Source organism: Copadichromis virginalis, linkage group LG7 (assembly GCF_057382275.1).
Source record: "Copadichromis virginalis isolate Kocher_CV1m ecotype Utaka linkage group LG7, C_Virginalis_male_GT1.1, whole genome shotgun sequence".
In the NCBI taxonomy this organism is placed as follows: Eukaryota; Metazoa; Chordata; class Actinopteri; order Cichliformes; family Cichlidae; genus Copadichromis; species Copadichromis virginalis.
In genome coordinates, this window is record NC_140624.1 from 45,013,284 (window position 1) to 45,033,258 (window position 19,975).

General features: G+C 41.4%; 1 pseudogene; it reads left to right on the top strand.

Annotated features, from left to right (window-relative positions):
• The first annotated feature begins 17,227 nt into the window (after positions 1-17,227).
• LOC146705809 (leucine-rich repeat-containing protein 75A pseudogene) lies at positions 17,228-19,604 on the top strand (annotated as a pseudogene).
• The last annotated feature ends 371 nt before the right edge of the window (positions 19,605-19,975 follow it).

Here is a 19,975-nt window from a genome sequence, read left to right on the forward strand (position 1 = left end):
ATGTCTCTAGGTTAGTTGTAAATCGCTTTTCATTAGTTCCCTTCCTGTAACCTTAGTCATCTCTTTGTGCTTCGTCCTTTTGTGTCTCCCTGAAGTCTGCCGTGCCTCCCGGTTTGTTTACCTTTTGTCTATGTCAAGTTCATGTGTATTAGTCTCTGTCTGTGTTTGTGCTTCCTGTTTTATTTTGGTGATCTCTTGTTCATGTGCGCCGTCTTGAGTTTTGCTTCCTTTGTGTCGTCTGTTATGATTCTGCTCGTCAATGCCTCGTTCTCCCCAGCTGTCTCCACTTCCCCTAATCACCCTCCTGTGTGTGTTGTCTGTCTCTCTGTTCTTTGTCAGCATCTGTTTAGTTCCTGTTTCGTCTTGTGCTTAGTGTTTTCTCAGTCCTAGTAACTCCGGTGTATTTCTTAGCAGTTTATAGTTTTCTGTTTTCCCCTTTTGGACGTTTGCTGCTTTTGTTCATCTTTTGCCATCAGTTGAATAAAGAGTTTGCTTTCTGTTAAACCCCGCCTGCTCGTGTCCGCATTTGAGTACAACTCAGCTTCCAGTCTGCACATCCTGCAGATTATGACACAGATCCCAAAGGTGCTCTAATGGATTTGAATCTGGTGACTGTGGAGGCCATTTGAGCACAGTGAACTCATTATCGTGTTCAAGAAACTAGTTTGAGATCATTTGAGCTTTATGACCTGTTGTGTTATTCTGCTGAAAGAAGCCATCAGAAAACAGCTACACTGTGATAATAAAGGGATAGATGGTCAGCAACAATAATCAGGCAGGCTGTGGTGTTTAAATGATGTTGGTACTAAGGGGCCAGAAGAGTGCCAAGAAAATATCCCCCACACCGTTACACTACAGTGTCATCACCAGACAATGTTTTTCCAATTTTCTGTTGTCCAACTGAGGCTATAATTTACAGGGGAGCCCCTGTATATTGTAGCCTCTGTTTCCTGTTCTCGGCTGACAGGAGTTGAATCTAGTGTTGTCTTCTGCTGCTGTAGCCCATCTGCCTATTGTAATGAATGGTTATTTGCATTACTCTGTCCTTCCAGTCAGCTTGAGGCAGTCTCGCCATTCTCCATGACATCAACAAGGCATTTTCACCCAGAAAACCGCTGCTCACTAGATGTTTTCTCTCTTAAACTAGAGATGGCTCTGTGGAAAAATCAGTTTCTGACATACTCAGTCCTGCCTGTCTGGCACCAACAACCACATAAATCAAATTTCTTCCCCAGGCTGGTGCTCAGTTTGACTTTGACCATGTCTGCATGTCTAAATTGAGTTGCTTCTTTGACTGGATGATATTTTAACCAACCCCTAAACTGATGTACTTTGTGAAGTGTGCTTTAAGTGTGTTATCAATGCTTGAGAGGTAGAGAGAGAGCGAGATAAAGGATGTAAAGGAGTAAACAAAGGACACTGATTTGATCAGCTCGAGAAAAATCCGTGTAAACAAATAAAAATGCTCAAACTCAGTTAAGTAACAGTTACATTTGAGGAAACATTATGGGGGGAAAAAGAAAAGAAAAACAGTGCTAATCATAATAATACGGCACTCTCCCCGAACAATTAACCCAGATCGAAAGATGGTTTGACAGCTAGAGTTGCCTTCCCGCCCGAGTCTCTTGGTTGCAATGTTTCGAAATAACACTCAACAAAACAACAAGGCAGACACTCCCAGTGTGCTCATTAGCAAGCTCTGTCTCTCTCACAGCTTCGGCTGCAAACATCCACACAGCAGCACTTTACTGTCGCTGTCTCTTTACTCGCTGCAGAAAACGTGGCTGCCTTTGGATTAGATTAAGCATCAGTTTACTTGATTTCAGATGCTTTTCATTACAGCTCAATCTTCTCTTTCTCAATCCCTCACTCCTTTCTTTGGCAATCTTCTCGCCCACCTTTAAGCTCTTCTCTTTCAGTAACCCCCCGACCTTCAGTTCAACCTATTTGAAAATCCCCTTCTTGCATCGATTTTCTCCCTCTCCCCCTTTCCTGTGGGATTTTTTTCTCTCCTCCTTGTGAGAGTCCATTTTGTTCAACAGTTGCCACACCGAGCGCTTCTGCAGTTTGAGTCGAGGCTCTGGGGAAACGCTCTGGGGGAAAGGCCTGTCAGTGAGAGAGAGGGAGAGAGAAAATCTGGAATCAGTGCAAGGTAGCAGATTAAAAGTCACACGCAGCCCCCGCCTGCCCTCCCCTTCTTCCAGACTCACTTTGAATCGATCAACAATTTGATCTTTTTATAAAATGAAAAGGCGATAGCTATTACGTAAGCTGCATTGTACCCTCGCAATCTTATTTTCTCCATTAATTGATAATGAGAACCCATCTGTCGAAGTGTCCCCGTGGCACACGGGAGATTACTTTCATGAAATATATGCAAGTGGTTCCAAATGTTCAACAGATGACATATAAACTATAATTCAAGCTTTATTACAGAGTCTTGTTTTTTTTTTTTCTCTAACACTGTAAGTGCAAAGCAAGTGTGTCGCGCATAATATATTATCGAGGCAGTTTCATTCTTACTCTGCAGCTGCTTGTGCCAGCTTTCTACAGTATTGCCAAACATCCAGTGGAGTTTTTAATGTTACCGTAATTGGTATTGAATTTCAGATTAATCAAGCTCATGCTTCATATTGCACTAAAATTGCACCTCCAGCACATTTTGAAGAGATTGGAATCCAATTGCAGATTGCTATTTCATTACTCGTCTTTACTGCAGGGCAATAATTGATGCGATGCTCTGGCAGCAGATATTAGAGGCGTCTTCAGGTAAAATTACTATAGCTCAAGAAGAGCACTCATTCTAATAGGGTAGAGAGAAAACCATCCAAGTATTGGAAAAATATCTGTGGAGCTGTTTTTTTGGTTGTTGTTGTTGTTGGTGTATTTGAGTCAAGATTTAACTGAAGCTCATCTTCAGTTTTGTTTGTCATGCTGTCCAATGCTGAAACCAGGCGCGGCTGTGACAGCTGTTTTGAGCAGGTGGGAACAGCTGCGGATGAGTGTTGATAACCCAAGTCCTGATATTTGACCCAGACCTCACACTGCTCAAACTAAACTGCTTTTCCACCCACATTTCACACTGTGAAGGATGTCCAGATGCCAGTTTCATCACTTTCATTTTGGCTTCAAGTTTTAACAACTGACATCTTCCAAGGTCTTGTTCGTCTGTAAGTACTCACGCTTTCATAGTGATGTAGCAGTGATTTAGATGTGTTTAGTGTGTTATGAAATAGTCAGAAAGAAAGCATCTGGAAACATCTGATAACATTTAACATCTGAGATCACTTTACTGTTGCACAACTCAAATATTTTGTAATAACACAAATTTACAACAAAGATTAAAAATGCCACGTGTTCATCGGGAATTTCAGTGGAAACCAGCAGAGTAAAGGGAAAAGAAACAAGAGGCAGATATCTATAATCTTGAGCTTCTGTCATGTATGAAGTATTCATGGCTGGACCATCGGTTATGCTTTGTTTTGCTCATTTTCAGCCTGATTTCTGGTCATACCTCAACTGAAGTCCAAGCACAACATGTGAAATGTGCACCTGTCTTCCAGCACATACCGAGCAGCCTACTGGATCATAGACAGTATGGGACTATATTTTAATGAGTTGTTAGTTGGCTGTTTTTGCATAAACAATTTCGACATAAACATTAGATCTCAACTCAAGAAACAAGTACACTAATAGCCATGATCTGCCTAAATCTTGCATCTACTGCACAAAGCTCACAAATGTGTCATTCTCCTTTCTACCAGAGTTGAAATGCCCTTCCTACTTTAACAAGATCACCTTTTCCATGCCTTTGCTCATAGGCTGCACTTGCACAAGTGGCACTTCATGTCATGTTGTCACTTCGGAATCACACCCCTGCAGCACTAACGAGTGAAAAGCCATCCAGGCATCTTCACTATACAACTAATTTTGGTTGAGTAGTGAAAATTCTCTAGACATCTCTTTAACAGTTTGGATGCCCATGACCACTTTTACAGCTTCAGCCCCGAATCTGTGACAGCTTTTCACTAATCACAAGGGAAAAAAGCTCAGTGGGATTTTCTAACTAGCTTTTTTCTGCTCTCCTCAGCCTCATTTGCTCTAATCTTTAAAGAACTCCCGTCTTCCTCGTTTCCTTGCTGTTATTTCGAGAATTCCCCTTTTGCACAATCCTTCCAGAGCCACAGCAATATTTGACTCAGAGCTTACCTCAAGACAACATTTACACTGATGTGGTTTTAAAAAATGTCTGTCTTTAATTTATCTTTCTGGGAAAGTCAGACCAGATGGGATATTTATGGTGTTTTTAAGGTGAAGTTCTGAAAGGACACCATGATGGAAGCAGAGCTACTCTAAGTGTTAATTTTAAGAAACGCAATAACAAAACGCTGCTTTGACTCATTGGCTTTAAAAAGGCTGAAATACACCACTCAGATCAAATAGACAGCAGTGAGAAATGCACAGTGAGGCGCTCATAAATTAAACCAGACAGTGATGAGAAGAACAAAGGCACATGAGGACACATTCAAGTTATTTCTATTTATTATTATCTTAAATGTTTAACTTAACTCAAAATTTCAAGTTGTTTTTCAATTTTGATTTAATTATTCAGAAGTCGAATCTGTAAGTCAACATTTTCAGCTAATAAATCGATATTTTGGCTTAAGAATGGTGAGAAATCTTTTTTAATGGCAGAGACTTCCTTAACACACATCCTGTGAGATACAGGGAAAAGAGGGGGAAACTGCTAACATGAGCAAAGGCAAAGAAATAAAGAAATTTCAGTAATCTTAAACACACTGACCATGAAAGTTTCTTGGCTCCCTGACGATGTATTCTACTCACTTTCATGTCATGATGTCCTGACTTTACCTCTGCTGCTGTGATAATTTGCTGGGAACACCAAGTGGGTCTCAACTTGGAAGTGATGTAACTCAAATATGCACCAGGGGATGGAATAATAATGCTTACCGACATTGGATGGCGTGGGAAACGTTAACACCGAAAAGAGAAAGCAAATAAAAGCAAAGAAAGCTGGATCTGTTCACTTCAGCCCAACTGTGACAATGAGAAACTTGTTTTAATTGTGGACAGGACTTTAGTTACCGGCCAGGTTTTTTAAACACTGCAGGAGGAAGTTCTTGGTCTTTGTGCACAAGGTCTGTCAGACTGTCAGAGTTCTTATTTATATATTCATACTTTGTGGTATCCAGTGTTAAGGAAAGATATTTCAAAAATGTATGCAAACATAATCTGTTTGAAAATAAGTGAATGAGAGGGAGATGGGTGGAAATGCAAACTGGGGCCAATCATCCAAAGCAAGAGAAGAGCATGCGGGCAGGGTGGAGCGGTTGAAGACAAGTGTCGGATTTCATGTGTGACAGAAAGAGTGAGAGAGAAGGTTAACAAGATGGTAGTGAGACCTAGTCTATTGTTTGGAGACAGTGGCACTGACAAAAAGACTGGAGGTCGAGCTGGCGATGGCAGAATTGAAGATGCTCAGGCTGTCATTGGGAGTGAGCATGATGGATAGGATTACAAATGAGTATATGAGAGGGACAGCTCAGGTTGAGCAGTTTGGAGACAAAGTCAAATATTCAAGAGTGAGATGCTTTGGTCGCATGCAGAGGAGGGATAGTGGATATATTGAACAAAGGATGTTGAAGAATGAGCTGCCAGGCAAGAGGAAAAAGGGAAGATCTCATAGGAGGTTCATGGATGTAATGAAAGACATCCAGAGTCTTGGCGTGACAGGAAAGTATGCTAGGGTGAGATGTGGTGACCCCTAAAAAAAGAAACCAAAACAACACGATGATGTAAACACGATCTGTGGAGACAATCAAACAACAGTGTTACTTTAAGCTTTGTTAAAGTTTTTACGTCTGTATAAGGAAATACAACACAATGTCAACCGAGCAAGGCAAACTGGTCCTCAGCTCACATCCTTGGCCTTTCCGTGAAGGGAAACTGAAGAAGCTGACTGGAAACATGTGAACATATGTTTCATGCAGTGTAATGGTGTTATAGCGACAGTATAGCACTACACATTTCAACCCTGCTTTCTGGTTGAAACGTTGCCTTTCTCAACACAATACACAGGACACTGTTTGTATAGTAGTAGCAGCAGCTATACTAGTAATCCAATCATGTGTGTGTACTAAGTGGTGCAAATACACGGAAGAAAAAGCCTTTAAAGGTGTGTCGTTGATGGGACAGCACCCGATTAGGCATTTAGTCCCAGACAGTTCCTCTAACTCTGGTCTGAAAGCACCTTTTGGTTACTTTCTGACTTTAGCTGTTGTGCTTCCTTGACCTATTAAAACCATGAAACTGTGGACAGACATTTTTTTGTTCTTCTTTAAGCCATCAACAGTTGAAACTTACATCTGTCCAACACTTTAGCGTAGAGCTAAATATTAAGCTGTTACCAATAATGTGCACATCTGCTGCTGGTAAAATTAACTATCTAGTTCTTCTTTAATGTTTTTACTGTACTTGTGACATCTGCAAACTAAGTTTTGTGTCATCTGCCTTTAAAGCATGCGTGACCTATTTGTCTGGAGCCAAATTACCCCCCTGAAGTGTACTCTGGCAGTCCAAACAGGCTCTGACACAGCGTGCCTGACCTCTGACTACGCCTCAAGGTCAACGCATAACTGAGGAGGGGAAAGAGTTTGTGGGAAAATATGAACTACAGATGTCTGTTTTTTGTAAAATGTGACCGTCCCTGTTTTTATTTCCCTTCGGCGATGGAGTACTCTACTTGAATGCACGCCACATTCAGTCTCCTCGATCTCCTGTCTCTCTGACCTCCACTTTTAATACAGCCTTAAAGATCCATCCACCATCCTTGTCCATGAATAATTGAGGGCTTCCCGTGGAGATCCTGCAGAGTGAGGCGGAGGGAGGAGGAGGCGCTCAGTGACTTCAGGGCACGGGGTGACAATTAAATAATTAGAATGATTAAATGTGTTGATCTTTGAACTGAAGATCGCTGGTGTAGTTCGTTTAACTGAGATAAAATCCTCTTTATGCATTTCAAGAGCTTCTTTCTGATGGTTTCTCCTCTCCTAACCGTTCATGTTTTTAACTGTGAATCAGAGATAAGGCTGCTTCACTAAAACATAAATAAGGATTGTTGTGTTTTTGATGATCTGCGGGGTCTCCTTCCTTGAAGGCTGACACAGATCACTCCACACGATCAAGCCCCCGGGCCTGTGTTTGGAGCCCTGCATTTTAATGCTGGTTTCATAACTGCGCCGTGACACGGTGTAGCAGAGACAGGCACACTCCTCCATGATATACAGTTATGTAATGCAAACTGTTTCTATGTGTTCTGTCGCAGCGCTCTTTCCTCCCAATCATCTAGTTTGTCACATGAAATCAAATCATGGGTGAATTTATAGCTCACCCGAGAAGCACGTGTTGCTTCTGCCACACTGCGCAGTTGAATTGTGGTACATCCTGTACCGAGAGGTTTAAGTATCATCGGCACAAAGGCAACGATATGCTTTTGGTTTGAATTTACATGTCATTAGAAGAGATCCGCGTCATTGCGTCGCTGGGCCGTTTGTGTTATTTTTGGTGTAAAATGAACATAACAGGGCGTTAATGTTAGTGGTATTTACATGGGAGTCAAAGACATTTGGTTTCTTTTGCGCTGTACTGTACATTACTTACATTTTTTGGTGGGAAATTTTTTTTTTTATGAGAAAAAATGTCACAGCAGGTTGTGCAGTCTGACGTGTTTTCCACATCGATGTGTGAAGAGACCTCTGAGAGTTGTGTGATGGAGTAGCTTATAGTTGTGGTTTATAGAAACTCGACAGACCCTGGAGTCTTTTTTGTTCCTGTTTTTCTTTGTGCTAATTAAAACTCCACCTTCAGACGCGTACGAAAGGCGGATGGTGACTAATGGCGCTGCATCTTTAAGGGTGGGACTGTAAGTTGGAGACTGTTCGACCTGTGTTTTCCATGATTTGTGTCTTTCGGTGAGATGAGACAAAAAAACAAAACAAAAAAATAGCGAGAGCTTTTCTCATTTTAAGGGCACACGCTGTCACTTCTTTCTCAGTCAACACCGACGTTTCCCCGAAACTTCGAATTCAAAGTTTCCAAGAACCAAGTGAATGATTTGAGATGTCAAAACACTGCACAGCCTCAAGCTGCTGCATTGACAGTGTACAATAGAGGCAGCCTTAATCAGCCCATCCGCTAAATTTTTCACTGAAATTTAATCCAAATCCAAATGAGCTTTGAGGCTATTTTTTCCTTCCCAGAAAATGTGCCATTATCCCCATGAAACTGGAGGACTCTGGATGGTGTATGTAATCACCACTTTCATGTTTCCTAGTGCATTTTCTGCAGGAACCGTAGTATCAGTATGACAGTTGCATAGTTGTGCAAATTCAACTCCATTTTTAGAGTCGCTGTAAAGAATCCTCATTAACACGGGCCAAAGTAGCCTGAGGCGTAAGAGTGACACATAGCCGATGCTATAACTGAGTCAAGCTCCACAAGCTGGTGGAGAAAATGTTGAGCCTGCAGTCAAAAGGCCTGAAGTGACATCTGCAGAGAACTGAAGGATCGGCCCTTTAGCAGCTCACTTTTCAGCGATGAGTTTGTACAGTACATTGGACCCTTGTAAGGCCCTCCCTGACTGAGACAGACTACCACGCATGTATTATACAAATGCCCGGAGGCAAAACAGTTCAGATCGATCTGAGGTATAAACAAGTCAAGACCAAAGCGTTGATGAAGCAGACATTGATCTGGTCGTCCCACGGGTCTGTGGTACAGCATCCACATCCAGTGTTTCTTAAGTGCTTTTATTTTATTGCCCTGAAATGAATCTGGTGTATCTCTGCATGCTCAGCGGGAAAAAATTCAAATCAAATTTGTAGTTCAGAGAAGTTTCTCCTCACAGCTGAGATACTGCTCGTTATTCTCTCTGATGTGATCACGGACATGCTGAACTTGGTCAGAGCTGTGCAAATGGACCACAGACCTTTTCTAATAACATGTTCTAATGAGACAGATTATATAATATAAATGATTTATTAATGGGTTATAATTTGTAATAAAGTATTCAGCTTTCATGCTTTTAAGAGACTGGAGAGAATATGGATAATGCCACCATCAAATCACCCACAAACTTCAGCTGTATGGCCCACACAGACATATCTGCTTAATAATGCTTCAAACCAAGAAATTAATATATTTCATAACAGAGACTGGAGACTTCTTGGATGGGCTGTTAGTGTAATCGATTGCACAGCAAGACCTTATTTGTCAAAAGAAAATTAAATAAAATAACGCTATGAAAACACTACTCAGAGGTGCTGTTAGAGGATTATAGAGGTTAGGGTTATAGGTTAGGGTAAGAGTTTTTTATAATTAAAGAAAAAAGTGAGAAAAGTAAGAATTATCACATTAAAATTATGAGGGGGGAAAAAGTCAGAAATCTACGGTGGCCCCAAGGGGTCAAATATACTGTAATTTAAGAAGACGCTTGTAAATTAACAATAAAAATTGCTGCAAAAGCACACAAAACACAATGGAAATTGAATAAAAACACAATAGAAAAAAGAAAACATCTGAGGGACCGGAACAAACTTAAGAGAAGCAGAGAATTCTTCAGTGTTGGGAGGGAGAAAAGGGGTAGTGTGTGTTTAAATCGCATAATTCATACAAAACCAGCGCATGTTTGCTATTAGCAGTAAAATGTTAGCTTGTCATTTCTACCGTCTCCACAAAAACACTTCCATTGTGTTTTGTGAGTTTTGCTTTGTTTTGGAGGGGTTTTTTATAGATTTTTTTTGTTCTGTTTTATTTGAGGTCAGAATTTTGACTTTCGCCTCAGAATTATAATTTTTTTCATCATTGTGAAAAAATAAAAACCCAAATTCTGTGATTAAAGTCAGAATTTCTCACTTGAGGAAGTTACTTGGAAACAAAACTCCCTTTTAACAGGAATAAAAATGCAGTAGAAACAGGCTCAGGGAGGGGCAGCCATCTGCCGTGACCAGTTGGGGGTCATTTTAATAACTTATAATGACAGTGAGGCATATTTAATATCATACATCTCATTATTGTTAGCAAGCTTTTTTAATTTTAAAAAATAACTGCTTAACAGTAATAGTTCTTTACAGAAACTATATGCAACTGCATGAGTGAAAAGATGAATCGAGATGTCAGCCATGCAGTTAGCATCTCAAGAAACAGATTAATGATTTTTCCCAGGTTCTCCGCTTTCCTCCCACAGTACAAAGACATGCATGTGAGGTTAACTGGTCAGTCTAAATTGGCCGTAGGTGTGAATATAAGCATTGTCTTTCTCTTTACGTTTGCCCTGTGATGGACCCGTGACCTATGCAAGAATACCCCGCCTCTCATTCTATGCCCAGATAGGGTTGGCTCTAGCTCCCCAGGATAAAAAGAGATCCATGTAGTCCACGAGTCATGAAGTCTGCAGATAAGATTTTCCCCACATTTCTCACCCTATCAGCTCTTTTTAAATGTGTTCATCTCCTCAGCCTTCCATCTCTGCCTGGTTCAGTGCTGAGAAAGTGTTTGGTTGCATTCAAGCAAAAATTGATTAGTACATTGGTGAAGGAGGGAAGCTGCAGACTAATGATGGGCACTTAACTTTTTGAGACAGCTAGACTGAGTGGAGACTAACGGGGAACAGAAAATGAGTGTGAATGCAGAAATCAATGGACCTGCTACGACCGAGCCTTAATGGAGAGGCTTTAATGCTGTCTGGGGATGTATAGAACAAAATTACAACTCCTGCATGTATCTGGTAAATGTTTCAGTGAAAATGGGAAAAAAGCCAAAGTTGTATATTTTACATCTGGAAATAAAAGTTGCAAATTGAATATGAATATTTTTCTATTCATTTTTGTTTAAAAAAAAAAAAAAAAAAAATCAGCTGTTATGTATTCAAAAGGCACAGAAGTCGCCGGGCAGCCTAGACTGAATAAATCTCTGTCTCAACAGCAGCAGATTGTGCAATAGATCAAGCCACTGTAGGTTTTTTAATCAGCGCTAACTCCATTGCAGTCTGAAACACGCTGAATCACTCGTGTAGCTCCTAAACCGAATTCTCAAAAATGTTTCATTAAGTCATTATTCTTTCAATTTGTTCTGACCCTTTTTGTGCACTCCACTCTCTTTGCCTGCACTCATTTTTAACGTCACAAACCCCAGATGTTTTAGTCTCCACCTCTGGGGTTTACATAACTACAAATCAACAAGGACCCTGGTTCAGTGGATAAAAGTTAACAACATCCCAGAGGAAAGACGGCATATGAAAAGCAATTAGACAGCCTGTGTGAACCCACATTTAAGCAGCCAATAGTTTGACACATGAGACTCAGCCATTATTGGATTCCTGCGCTGTTGTATCAGTTGCTCCTGAAGATGTCAATAGATGGATTTTCCTCAGTTATTTGCTTTTAAATTGGTCCCAAAGCTGGGGACGCTCTCGTTCACATCATATTTATGGGGACGTGCTAGCCTTTGAAGTTGTTTGTGACTGAGCTAGTCCAAGAGGAAACGCACCACTGCCTACAAGTGTGCAACCACATCAGAAAGAGCAAAATAAGACATTTTGTTGTTTATGTTGTTATCATTTTCATGCTGATGGACAGTTGCATACACTGTGGCTTTAGAAATCCTCCTTATGCCCCCTGGGCCTGCAGCTAACTAAGGAGCCCGTGGGTGGAACTGAGCTCACGGAGCTGGGAGGAAGCACATTTTGGGGGATGGGGGGGGTCTTTACTCTGTCTCATTAAAATCATATTAGAGCCCCACCTCCCCGTGCACCACCTACTCAGTTGCAGCACCTACTGTGCCTGTCTCATGAAATAGCTCTTTCTACATGAATGCAAAGGCACCACAGGTGAGAGGGAAAGGTTCTAGCAGAAGGAGGAAAACCTCCTATAAATAAGTCAGAGAGAACAATAGTCACTTAGATGACAGTAAAGAGCAGAAGCTGCACAGTGGAACAGAAAACCTGTGGTTGATTAACCCAAGAAGACTTCTCCTGCTTTTTAAGTTGCTTCTTAGCAATGTGCAAACCTCATTCATCATTTTCTGTTTTCTGTATTATTAAACTGAGAAAAAATTATTGAATAGTAATTTAATTGTTAACATATAAGAGATCACAGAATTTGCCGAGAAACTAACGTCAAATATGAGGAGCGATCCCCAAACTAGGTGTAACAGGGGGACAATGAGAACGAATCAGAGGGGGACCATGGAAAATTAAAAAAATATATATTACAAATTAAGCAATGAAAATTAGCATAGAAGACTTTGGACAGTTTTCAGGCTCCTGTGCTGTGTCACATGCACTGGTACAGGTAGAACATAAAAATTACATGAAAAGTAGCACTGAAAAAAAAACCTTTGTTTAACTGAATCTCTGCAAATTAGCTTCTTGAAGGTCAGACATACTTGCACATCAATTGCCCTGGTTAGGATTTTATGTTGTTATTATGTTAGGTTCACTAACGTTCACTGTTATCAGCCAATCACATGGCAGCAACTCAAGGCATGCAGACGAGATCAAAATAACCTGCTGAAGTTCAAACCAAACATCAAAATGGAGAAGAAAGATGAATATCACTTTGAATGCTGCAAGACTGCTGGTGCCAGACGGGCCAGTTTGAGTATTTTAGAAACTGCTGATTCTGGATTTTTCACACACAGCCATCAGTTTACAGAAAATGCATTAAAAAGGCGAAAATATCTTGTGAGCAGCAGGTCTCATGGTGAAAATGCTTTGTTGATGCCAGAGGTAAGAGATGAATGTCAAGACTCCTTTGAGCTAATAGGAAGGCTAAAAAAACATTACAACCAGGGTATGCAGAAGAGCATCTCTGAACACACAGCATATTGAACCTGCAGCAGCAGAAGACCACAATCGGTGCCACTCTTGTCAGCAAAACTTTTGTATGGGCTGAACAAGAAGATTGGTGTTGCCAGGTCTGATGACTCTCAATTTCTGCTGTGATTTCCAGATGATAGGGTTAAAATAAAAATAAAAACATGACAGCATGGATGTGTTGTAGTACAACCCCAACCTTTTTTGCACCACGGACCAGTTTATGCCCAACAATATTTTCACATGTTGCGGAATAATACAACAAAATAAAACCAGTACCGGTACCAGAAAAAAGAAGATTTATTTATAAGACACGGGAAAAGACCCAGGGAAACCAAGTTAACGATAAAAACAATTAAAAAAATAATGTTAAAAACCCTGAGAACCATCAATTTCACACCCGAGCCTCAACTCTCGCAGCCCAGAGCAAACAACTCGCGGACCGACACCAGTCTGTGGCCCGGGGGTTGGGTACCGCTGTTGTGGTATAATGATGTGGCTATATTTTCTTTCTTAGCATTGTTTAAATGTCACAGCTTACCTGAGTATTGTCCGTGACTATGCCCGTCCTTTTATGACCACAGTGTTGTGATGACCGTCTTCTGATTGCTGCTTCCACCACAATAACTCGCTGTGTCATTATCTCAAACTGGTTTCTTGAACATGGCATTGAGCCACTGTAATCAAATGACACAGTCAGCAGACATCAATCCAGTTGAGCATTTTACCCTCAGCAGTACAAGACTGATGGGGTATTGTCATCACCCCGCCGGGTGGGCGGCCAGGCAAGTGGCGTGCACACCTACGTTTGTGAATGCGATAACTCGAGGAAGAGGAGAGGTAGGCGTTTAAAATCAATAGCATAAGTGTATCTACTAGAGATGGACCGATCCGATATTACGTATCGGTCCGATACTGACCTAAATTACTGGATCGGATATCGGAGAAAAATAAAAAATGTAATCCGATCCATTAAATATCACGAAAGCACCTCACAAAACTTGCAACACGCCGTAACTCACCTCAGAACGTTAGCAGTCGGAGCAGTATGCATCACGTGATAGAGCGGCTGTGGCATGCGGGACCTGTCGGTGGTCTGGATAGCATGTGGAGCTTCGCTAGCAACCTGGCATTTCATCTCCGACAAAGTTATCCCGAGAGAAGTAAAGCAAGTGTGTAAGTCCATCTCTGAATGTTTGTAAAGCATTCCCACGTTAAGCTTAACGAGCGACTGCCTCTCGCTCTCCGGCTGCTACTTCAATCGTGAAACTGCTTAAATGATCAGCTGATCGGCTTTTCTGTCGCGAGTCCGTGACTCTAGTTTGCTTTTGGCCCACTTTGCACCAGAACGAGGAAACCAGCGGCTGAACAACAGCAGCACGTTTAAGCTTGATCAGCTGTTGTTAGAATGTATTTAATATTACTTTCTACACCAGGATCTTTTTCTACGTAGCTGACGCTGGTAACTGTGCAGGGGCGGATCTAGCAAAGTTTAGCCAGGGGGGCCGATAGGGCATTAACAGGGAAAAGGGGGCACAAAGACATACTTTTCTTTCTTATTCTCATTTAAAATGTCTAGCTTTTAATAAATAATTATCTGACACCCAAAGTTTTAATTTGATGCAAAATGAATAGAAGTCCATTACTGTATATAGTAACTATTAAGTCTAATATATATACCCTAGTAAGCTATAGTACTTTTTCCTTTGGGAAGGTACCATCTGTGCAGTCTGCAATTTTGTTGAAGAAAGATGTTGAATCTATTTAATATTTCTTGAAAAATAATTGATTTCTATTTTTTTTCACACTGCATCAAATTAAGGTTGATTACGTCGATTAAGCATCATGAGGTGGAGCGTGAGGGGTGGTTCCCTATTTTTTATTTATTTATTTTTGTTGTTGCTGGGAGTTGGAACCCTATTAGTTAGGTTGCTTAATATTTACGCTAAGTACTCTTTAAAATACCAGAATAGGGAGGATGGTGTAGGTCTAAGTTTATTAGATTGATCAGTATTGCTGAACTATGAAACATTTTTTTTGTATACAGGTATAACAGAATAGCTTTAGTGTAGTTGTTGTTTTAAACTTGAGTATGAACTTGCAGACTTGCAAAATGCAGCAAGATATTTTAAAAAACAGTTTTGTTGATTAAAAAACACTATATCGGATTCATATCGGTATCGGCAGATATCCAAATTTATGATATCGGTATCGGTATCGGACATAAAAAAGTGGTATCGTGCCATCTCTAGTATCTACTAAAAATATTGGACGAGTTCGAGTCTGACCTCAAGGTCAGAGGTCATGTTTTCTGAAAATCTTGTGAATGCGATAACTGGAGAACGAGGCGATGTAGGACTTTGAAATTTATACCATGCATGTATCTACTAGGAGGCTGCAGTGTAGCACTTGCAGCTGCCAGTATTTTTAGGATGTGATGGAACAGGAGATTCACTTTGTGGATGTCCCCTATAATACATAACCCAAAAATACGGTTTTCATTCTCATATGAAAACTGTTCTAGGTCTTTTAATCTGTTAATTATTAGAGGTTTAGGTGTACCTGGTGCGTGCAATTCAATAACCTTTTGAAGGGAGCCATTCAAAAATGAGAGAATGAAGGGGTGAATATGTTTGCTTCAGCAGATCAGATTTAGAACAGGAGAGACTGTGAGGCTGTGAACAAAACAAACCGAAGAGGCCAAGAAAATAGAAAAGAGCAAGAAAGTGAGAGGCAGTGAGCAGGAGTGAGGATATGAGGGAGGGAGAGATGAATTATAGCCTACTCCTCAAATCAATAATCTTGCGAATCGCAGCCCCGGTGTGCTACAGATCTTCTTCTTTCCCTTAACCGAGCAGAGAGGGTGACAGATGTAAAGAGCACAGCCTGCCAATTTATGAGGCTCCCAGACAGACCAGAGAGCAGAGAGAGATGTAGGGATAATCCTTTATGCTGGCCTAGATCGTTCCTGTCTACATCACCTTCAACTGGTGCAGAACGCTGCCGCTCGCCTGTTGACCGGTTCAAAAAAAAGAGAACACATCACTCCGGTTCTCTGCTCTCTCCACTGGCTCCCAGTTGCCTTTAGGATTGATTTTAAAATCTTATTGCTGGCTTTTAAGGTTTTAAATGGCACTGCACCTTCTTACCTGTCAGAACTCCTTAGTACTCATCGCCCCAGGAGATCTTTGAGGTCAGCCGACCTGATGCTTTTAGATGTTCCCAGGTATAAATTAAAGACAAAGGGAGAGAGGGCGTTTGCTGTGGCTGCACCCAGACTGTGGAACAGTTTACCTCCTCACGTCAGACTCTCCAAAAGCCTAGAAACTTTTAAAACCGCTCTTAAAACTCACCTCTTTTCATTGGCTTTTAGAAAGGTTTAATTTATTTGTTTTATATATTTTTATTTTATTTTTATCAGCGAGGTGTTATTACGAAATTGTGTTCTATTGTATTTTTATCTGTATTTACTGTACAGCACTTTGGTCAGCCTTGGTTGTTTTTAAATGTGCTCTATAAATAAACTTGACTTGACTTGACTTGACTTTACTGCGCCTGAGGAGGCAGAGGGGCGAGGAAAAGCAAACAGGACTAAGACAAAAACAGAATGAACCTCTGGTCGCTCAAACAGAGCGTTTTTCTGCTGTTTGTTGATTTTCTTTAACTAATTCTCCATTTGTTTGGCATATCTGTTTCCTCTGACTTCTTCAAAAAAAAACAGTGTTCTGCAGCAGGCTCTGTCTACACACTCCTGTACCGCCCTAACATGTATGTTTCCTCCTTTTAGCTCAGCTATCCATATTCAACCAAGTTCTTTTATAAAGCAAATGTTTTGTTGAGCAATTCCATGACAGATCTGGAAGTCTGATAGTTACCGATAGTAGTATTTCACCTTTCACTGTGTTCCTGCTAAATGGAGAGATTCCGTAGTATCCATTCTGTTGTGGCGGGTGTGGTTTGTGGTGACCTGCAGTGGAGACTGACACCTGAGTTTGTTGTTGTTGTGCCGTATGTGTGGCTGGCAGCTGGGAAGCTGCAGCCAGAGTTAAAAGAGCAGCAACCGGGAATAGTGTTACAAAGTGCAAATATGTGGTCGGGTCCGTCCTTACTGCCACAAACTTGTTCTTATAAATGATGCTGTACTTCCTCTTATTCTTATAACATGCAGATTGCATGGGGTCCTAAATCAGGAGATGTAAACACAGAGGGTGCAAGGTGCAAACCACTGGTTACAGTCAAGAACAAGAATGCCAGATTAGACTGCCAGAAAAAAACCTAATAGAGCCTGCACATATATTTGGATGAAACCAAGATGAACTGATGCATACTGCAAACATGTGGAGGTAATGTTGGGCATGTGTGACTGCCAGTGGAACTGGGTCACTAGTTTTTATGGATGATGTAAGTGCTGAGAGAAGAAGCAGTGCTGCAAAACCGATCAGATGGCACTTCCCAGCGCACAGGGATAATGACCCAAAGCAAAGTACAAAAAAAACCAAGAGTTTCTCAATTCAAAGAAATTGGATATTCTTCAGTGGCCAAGTCTGTAAACTGATCTCAACCTAGTGGGGCAGGTTTTTAAAAAACTGAAGACAAACCTAAAGAAACCCACAAACAAGCAGGAGGAAACCGCGTTTGGTAACATCCACGGGTTCTACACTCCAGGGAGTCAAAGGCATTTCCTCCAACTATCAAAAACATATATTATATATTTAAAATTGTGTTTGTTTGTCCAGTTACTTTGGATAAACATTCTTGAAATGTTAACATTTATAAAAAAAGATTGTAAACAGTTAATGCGAGGCTTTTGTAAAACCCCTTAAATTAAAGCTGAATGTCGGCACTTCAATCACATCTTGACTGCTCTGGTCCAACGTGGCAATCTACAGAAGCAAAACCACAAGAATTGAGTCTTTGTCCAAAAAGTTATGGACCTATCTGCGTAGGAGTTTCCTTTCAGATGGTTTCACCCTAACATCTGTTATCCACAGTTTGACTGACATAGATGGTGACGTGTTGCTTTTATCACTTGTGTGTCTTGCCTTTTCGAGACTGTTTGTACGTGCATCATCGACTCTTTTATCCTCCTGTCTGTTCTACACAATATCCTAACAGCCATTTATCAAATCCTGACAGGGAAAAGTTCAGGGAAGTACATGTATTTGCCTTCTTGCTGACAGTTTGTGGAGAGGAATCATGCATCTCTCAAGTGTATACATTAAATTTAAAGCTAACGCCAGTTTCTGGCTAAATTAACTTAATAGGGAGTCAGTCCAATGGTAATCATCGCCTCTAACGCCCAACTTTACACTGTCTGTATTCTTATAAAGCGTACTGCAAAATGTGGCGCATCCTAATGCTCCTGGCATAAAGACTCAACTGCGAATACTCTCATCTCTAAACTGCATTCATCTCAACTCCAGTGGCTTATTAACCTGTCACTCACAATATTTCAAACACAAGTGGCCCGATTTTCTTTTTTCTAACCCCCAAAAAACCCAAACTTTCCACTGAATCCCTGTTTTCAAAATAATCCGTGTCCCAGGAGTGACGCTACAGTCCCAGATCATAGCAAGGAGACTCATTTGTCAGGGTAACATGTTTACTTTTGCTTTGTTTGCTCGGTTTGCTTAATCACAAATATTTTAATTTTCTTGTCTCTGTGGGGTTTATTTTATGGATTTTTTATTTACTAGTAGAACTGGAGGTGACACAGAGGTGAAAAAAACAGATGACACTCAAAGCTGAAAACACCTGGCGCCTTTCTACGCCGCACATTCAGCACCGGAGACAAAATTTGTTGTTTGAGAGCCTCGGGACGAAACATAAATGCAAATTCTCTTCTGTGTGTTATTGTGGGCTGAACTCAGCCTAATGCTGTTTCTTTTTTTGCAGTCTTTTTTGCAGCAGTGGAACATTTAGAGTCTACATTATGGAGCCCTTAAATCAATAATGTCTGTATCAATAAGTAACACCTACTTGTGTTTGCATAACTAAGCATTTTCTTGCACATTTAATGTCTGCAGCAAATCACCATTTTGTACCTCGGAGACCAAACTTTTGAACATCGTGATAATGATTTGTTTTTCTTTTAAACAGCCTGAAGACCACGTTGAAAAAGAAGCTTTCGGGAGATGTTGTCAACCTGTCGGGAATCCCGCTCTCCGGCCGGGATGTCCACCGCGTGGCCTTCTACCTTCAGAGCAGCAGTGACATGGTGTCCGCCGTAGACCTGAGCTTCACTGAACTGCAGGACGACAGCTTACGCATGCTGCTGCCCTACCTCAGCTGCTTGCCGAAACTCACCATACTTGCTGTTAATGGCAACCGTCTGACAGCGGCCATCCTGAAAGACCTGACAGATGTAATGAAGGAGCCCAAGAAGTTCCCCACGCTGGCCTGGATTGACTTGGGGAACAATGTGGATATCTTCACCATCCCGCAGCCGCTGCTCGTGGCGCTGCGGCGCCGCTTCGGTTTACGCAGCAGCCTCCCCACCATCTACGAGTACAGTGAGGCGCAGGCTTTCGGTAGCTATAACCCGAACATGGAGACCTCTGTGGAGGAGCCTAGTCTGTACGAGGAGGGAGATATAGTAGAAGATGATAGAGAGGAGGAGGAGGAGGAGGAGGACAGACTGGAGCTTCAAGCCTGGGGCTTTGGAGAAGAAAGCATGTCAAAAAATGTGCCGGTGCACTTCTGTGGGAGGTGATCGCCCAGAGCTGCTTTCTTTTTGACTGGCAGCCTTGCATATCCCTCTGTATCACCTTGCTCCTCCTGCGTTAGCCGATGTCAGTGTGGTAGAAGATGCTTACAGTGACCCACACGTTTCTGAAAATAACTTTAAAATAAGTAAATGTGCTGTGTGTCCCTCTGGATGCTCTGACTACTGAAATTAAATGTGAGAATATGTTTGCGGACTGATTTATCCTTCATTTATCCAGGGGAGTCTGAACTGATCCAGCTTCCAGTGCTTCATCTTACTGAAGTTGTGTGCTTGTCCCACTTGGAAGCTGGAGCAGCTGTGGATTAAGTGCCCTCCACGAGGGCACATCAGCAGTAGCTGCTGAGGAAGAGGGGAGT